Consider the following 6,815-nt stretch of genomic DNA (forward strand, 5'->3'; position numbering starts at 1 on the left):
TTATTTTATTTGAAAGTCAGAGATGCAGAGAGGAAAAGGAGAGGCAGAGACAGAGACAGAGAGATCCTCCATCTACTGGTCACTCCCCAAAAGGCTGCAACAACCAGGCTGGGCCAGGCTGAAGCTAAGAGCCAGGAGCTCCTTCTAGGTCTCCCACATGGGTGCAGGGTCCCAAGGACTTGGGCCATGTTCCACTGCTTTCCCAGGTGCATTAGCAGGGAGCTGGATCAGAAGTAGAGCAGCCAGTATTTTGAACCGGAGCCCATATAGGATATTGGTGCTGCAGGTGGTGGCTTTACCCGCTATGCCATAGCACTGGCCCCAGGCCAATGGTTTCTAAAGTACAGTCCTTGGACCCTGGACATGTGTCCACAAAATTAAATTATTTTCACAGTGATTCTAAGATGTATTTGTCTTTTCTCTGTATTACACTTCACATTGGTGTTACGCAAACAATGGTGGGTAAAACTGCTAAGGCCTTGGCATGACCAAACTGGAATGAAAGTTGCAATGATTTAAGACAATGGAAGGACAAGTCATAGCCTGGGACAAAATATTTGTAAAAAACATACATGATAAAGGGCTGGTATCCAAAATATACAAAGAACTCTTAAAACTCAACAAACAACCCAATTAGACATTATGAATAGAAGATATACAGATGGCAAATAAGTGTATGAGAAGATTTGCATCAGAAAATTCACGTCAGAGAATTGCAAATTAAAAAAACAATGAGATACCACTATACATGCAATAGAATGGCTACAATCCAAAACTCTAGTAATACCAAATGCTGGTGAGAATATGGAGTAACAGAAACCCTTGCTTATTGCTGGTGGGGATGCAAAGTGGGACAACCACTTTGGATGACAGTCTGGCAGTTAAAAAAATCAACATATTCTTACTGTATGATTCAGCAGTCACACTCCTAGGTATTTATCCAAAAGAATGGGAAACTTACATCCACACAAAAATCTGCACATAAAGGATCATAACAACTTGATTCATAATTGCCAAAAACTGGAAACAACCGAAATACCCTTCAAAAGGTGAGTGGAGGAGCAAATTGTAGTCCACCCATGCATTGATACACACACACATGTAGTCCATCCATACACTGATACAAACACACATGTAGTCCATCCATACACTGATACACACACATGTAGACCATCCATACATTGATACACACACATGTAGACCATCCATACATTGATACACACACGTAGTCCATCCATGCATTGATACACACACACATGTAGTCCATCCATACACTGATACACACACATGTAGTCCATCCATACATTGATACACACACACATGTAGTCCATCCATGCATTGATACACACACATGTAGTCCATCCATGCATTGATACACACACATGTAGTCCATCCACGCATTGATACACACACACGTAGTCCATCCATACATTGATACACACACACATGTAGTCCATCCATACATTGATATACACACATGTAGTCCAGTCCATCCCTGCATTGATAAACACACATGTAGTCCATCCATACATTGATATACACACATGTAGTCCATCCCTGCATTGATAAACACACATGTAGTCCATCCATGCATTGATAAACACACATGTAGTCCATCCATACATTGATACACACACATGTAGTTGTGGGGAGCAACTGGGAGCAACTCGGACTAGACTAAGTTACTGGAATTAAGACTTATTCTATGCATCTGCTCTCCCACAATATGGCGCTGGGAGAGAAGAAAACAGCTTCTACACAGCTGCCTCCAGTTCAGCCAATAAACTGTAGGACTTGCTCCTGATTGGAGGAGAGCAGCGTACTCGGCGTGTGGGCAGCCGAGTTGGGATTGGCAGAGGAGGACTATAAAGGAGGAGAGAGACGGCATGCACCAGGAACATCTAAGGGGAACATCTAAGGGGAACACCTGTGCAGCCCCCGAGAGAGCCGGCCGGCGGTGTGCCGCTCTCCTGCGGAAGTGGGGAAAGTGGCCAGGGGGAACCGCCCTTCCACGGAGGTGGAAGGGACAGTAGCCAACCCGGGAAGAACCAGCAGCAAACCCGGGGAGGGCCGAGCAGACGAAAGAACAGCGCAGGGTCCTGTGTCATTCCTCCATGAAGAGGGGGAGCGACATAATGGTGCCGTGACTCGGATATGAAGCCTGCAGGGTTTGGTGTCGTTCCTCCACGAAGAGGGGGAACGACATAATGGTGCCGTGACTCGGATATGAAGCCTAGGCAGGGTTTGGTGTCGTTCCTCCACGAAGAGGGGGAGCGACATAATGGTGCCGTGACTCGGATAGGAAACTTAGGAGGGAAGAAACGGGAAGAAATGGGAAAATATTGGAGAGAGAGACTAGCAAACAGCCTAGGGAAAAGCCGGACGAAAAAGGTGCCGGAAGAAGCTATTGAAAGCCTAGGCATAGACTCAGATACGGACTACGGGGGGAAGCTGGGAGAAATCTCTAAGGTCGAAAGCGAAAGTGAAAGCTAGAACAAACAGACTCGGATACGGACTGTGGGGAGAAGCCAGGAGAAATGAGGGAGGAATATTGTTGGAAGAAAACTTAGGGAAACATACTGGGTAGAAAAAAATGTTAGGGAAATTGAAGCCGCGGGGGGCAGGCCGAGGCGAAGACGAAAGCCACTTTGGGATTCGTCGAGTTAGCCCGGGAATAAGGGGCGAAAAGTTAAAACCAGAAGCGGAAACGTAAGTCAGGTTGGGATCCGTCTGATTAGCCCAGGGAGCAAAGGACGGGAAGCCAAATCGTGGGGCGGAAACGTGAGCTGGGTTGAATTCGCCAGGTTAGCCCGGGGAACTTGGATTGAATGCTAGTGGCGGAAACGTGAGCTGGGGCTGTGTGACTCGCGGAGGCTGCCGCGTGCAGAGAGAGCGTGCGGGGCACAAGTAGATAGGGAACGCTGGGCTAGTGCGAGACCGCGGAGTGTGCGCGCAAAGCCGAGCCGCGCAGAGCCGGGAAGCCGCGCAGATGAGAGAGGCGCGGGCTGAAGCGGCTCAGAGCCGGGAAGCCGCCGCGGGGCGGGTGCCGAGAAGCAGCCTCAGGGCGGGTGCCGGGAAGCCGCAGGGATAAGAGAAACAGAAGTTTAGAAGTAAAATGAGAGAAATAGGAATGCTGGTAGATAGAAGTAAAATGGGAGAGATAGGAATGCCCGGAGATAGGGAAATAGAGAAAGGCCTCCCCACAATACCGCAAGGAGAAGGCTTGGATTCGGTCTGCCTGATTAGTAAGGCGGTAAGCACCAGCAGGCGGCTCAACCAGAGTATGAGCCGCAGGTCACCGAAGATAGGCACGAATCAACACCAATAGGCCTCCCCACAATATGGCAATGAGAAGGCTTGGATTCGGTCTGCCTGATTAGTAAGGCGGTAAGCACCAACAGGCGGCTCGACCAGAGTATGAGCCGCAGGTCACCGAAGATAGGCACGAATCAACACCAATAGGCCTCCCCACAATATGGCAATGAGAAGGCTTGGATTCGGTTTGCCTGATAGGGCTTGTAAGCACCTGCAGGCAGAGTAGAGCATGCGCTGCAGGGCACCGAACACAGGCACGCATCAGCGCCTAGAAACCTCCTCACAACATGGCAAAGAGAGGACCCGGATTCGGTTTGCCTGATTGATAGGACTTGTAAGAACCTGTGGCAACTCTAGCAAGCAGAGCAGAGTGTGTGCCGCGGGACACCGAAGACAGGCGCATATCAACGCCAAAAAATAAAAAGAAAGGGGGATCTGTGGGGAGCAACTGGGAGCAACTCGGACTAGACTAAGTTACTGGAATTAAGACTTATTCTATGCATCTGCTCTCCCACAATATGGCGCTGGGAGAGAAGAAAACAGCTTCTACACAGCTGCCTCCAGTTCAGCCAATAAACTGTAGGACTTGCTCCTGATTGGAGGAGAGCAGCGTACTCGGCGTGTGGGCAGCCGAGTTGGGATTGGCAGAGGAGGACTATAAAGGAGGAGAGAGACGGCATGCACCAGGAACATCTAAGGGGAACATCTAAGGGGAACACCTGTGCAGCCCCCGAGAGAGCCGGCCGGCGGTGTGCCGCTCTCCTGCGGAAGTGGGGAAAGTGGCCAGGGGGAACCGCCCTTCCACGGAGGTGGAAGGGACAGTAGCCAACCCGGGAAGAACCAGCAGCAAACCCGGGGAGGGCCGAGCAGACGAAAGAACAGCGCAGGGTCCTGTGTCATTCCTCCATGAAGAGGGGGAGCGACAGTAGTCCATCCATGCATTGATACACACACATGTAGTCCATCCATACATTGATACACACACATGTAGTCCATCCATACATTGATATACACACGTGTAGTCCAGTCCATCCCTGCAATGATAAACACACATGTAGTCCATCCATACATTGATATACACACATGTAGTCCAGTCCATCCCTGCATTGATAAACACACATGTAGTCCATCCATACATTGATATACACACATGTAGTCCATCCATGCATTGATAAACACACATGTAGTCCATCCATACATTGATACACACACATGTAGTCCATCCATACATGGATAAACACATACACATGTAGTACACCCATACATTGTTAAGCACACACACATAGTCCATCCATACATTGATACACACACACATGTAGTCCATCCATACACTGATACACACACACACATGTAGTCCATCCATACATTGATAAACACACACATATAATCCATCCATACATTGATACACACACACACTGTAGTCCATCCATACATTGACACACACACGTAGTACACCCATACATTGATACACATGCATGTAGTACACCCATACAGATGACAAAAAGAAATGAGCTACGAAACCACACCCAAAAACCCACAGAATGTTAAGTATGTATTTCTTACTAAAAGAAGCCAGTCTGGAAAGTCTATATATTATATGATTCCAATGTACAATATTCTAGAAAAGGCAAACCAATAGAGAAAGTAAAACAGACAAGGGTTCAGAGCGGGAAGAGAGGGGACAAACAGGCAACTTTTAGGGCAGTGCAACTATTCTGCATTATTCTGGAATAATAGCTACATGTCATCATATATTTGTCCAAACCCATGGATCTAAACATCGCAAAGATGAGCCCTAACATAAGCTATGGATTCTAAAGATAAATGATTGATATTGGTTGGTGAATTGTAATATATATATCACAAAAATGCAAGATAATACCGATGGGGTGGAAAGAGAGAGAGTACACAGGATGTCTCCATATCGTCTGATTAATTTTCTGAAAATAAAAAATTTCTCCAAAAACTAAAGTCTATTAGCTTAAAAAAAAGTTCTGGTTTCATGGTTTCAGAATCTGCATTGTAACCAGTCCTTAAGGAACTAGCACCTGCCAAGTTTTGGTTTGGGATCAAAGAATACCCATAATTCTTTGAAAAGACTAATGAGATTCTCTCTCTCTCTCTCTCTCTCTCTCTCTCTCTCTTTAAGACTTATTGATTTAGGGGCCAATGCTGTGGTGCAGTGGGTTAACGCCCTGGCCTGAAGTACCAGCATCCCATATAGGCGCTGATTGGAGACCCGGCTGCTCCACTTCCGCTCCAGCTCTCTGCTGTGGCCTGGGAAAGCAGCAGAAGATGGCCCAAGTCCTTGGGCCCCTGCACCTGTGTGGGAGACCCAGAAGAAGCTCCTGGCTCCTGGCTTCGGATCCACACAGCTCCGGCTGTTGCAGCCAATTGGAGAGTGAACCATCAGATGGAAGACCTCTCTCTCTTTCTGCCTCTCCTCTCTCTGTATAACTCTGACTTTCAAAGACTTATTGATTTATTTGAAAGTCAGAGTTACACAGAGGGGAGAGGGAGAGGGAGAGGGAGAGGGAGAGGGAGAGGGAGAGGGAGAGAGAGAGAGAGAGGTCTTCCATCCGCTGGTTCACTCCCCAGTTGGCCGCAATGGCCGGAGCTGAGCTGATCTGATCCGAAGGCAGGAGCCAGGAGCTTCTTCTGGGTCTCCCATGTGAGTGCAGGGGCCCAAGGATGTGGGCCATCTTCTGCTGCTTTCCCAGGCCATAGCAGAGAGCTGGATCAGAAGTGGAGCAGCTGGGACTCGAACTGGCACCCATATAGGATGCTGGCACTGCAGGTGGCAGTTTTACCCGCACAGCGCTGGCCCATAGATACTCTCTTTTCCAAGCACATACCTGTGTAGGGGCACGTTTTCTTCATGTCCTTTAACCAAAGCAGCATATCACAGCAGACTCAACCAAGAAGCAGATGTGAAAATCCAGCTGTCGACTGTTAAGTCAAAATATCAAAGAACCCTTCTCTTCTTGTTAAATGTTTTTGTTTTGGAACATAGCTATTTTAAAAAAATGCTATTTATGAAAACATAAGTTTATTATTATTTTTAAGTGGATTAATAAACATTTCAGAGAATGTTTCAGCTCTGATTTCTCATACAGCAAGATTACTGATAGACATAATCCATACAAACAAAAGCTCCTTGGAATTCTCAAAAAAAATTTTTAAGTTATTTTTTTAAATTTGAGAGCAAGAGCCTACTCTCATTTACTGGTTTATTCAAAATGCCCACGATAGGTGGTGCTGGACCAGGCCAGAGCTGGGAGCCAGGAACAAAATCTAGGTCTCTCTCTTGGGTGGCAGGAACCCAATCACTTGAGCCATAACCACTGCTTTCTAGGGTCTGTCTGCATTAGATATGGGGCCAGGTATGGAACCCAGGTACTCTAATATAGGATGTAGGTGTTTTAACTGGAATCTTATCTGCTAGCCTAGCCCACCCTCCAATTTTCTTTATCCTAAGTGTGCTGAGACCAAAAGTTTAA

The sequence above is a fragment of the Oryctolagus cuniculus genome, chromosome 17 (genome assembly GCF_964237555.1).
Source record: "Oryctolagus cuniculus chromosome 17, mOryCun1.1, whole genome shotgun sequence".
NCBI classification, from domain to species: Eukaryota; Metazoa; Chordata; class Mammalia; order Lagomorpha; family Leporidae; genus Oryctolagus; species Oryctolagus cuniculus.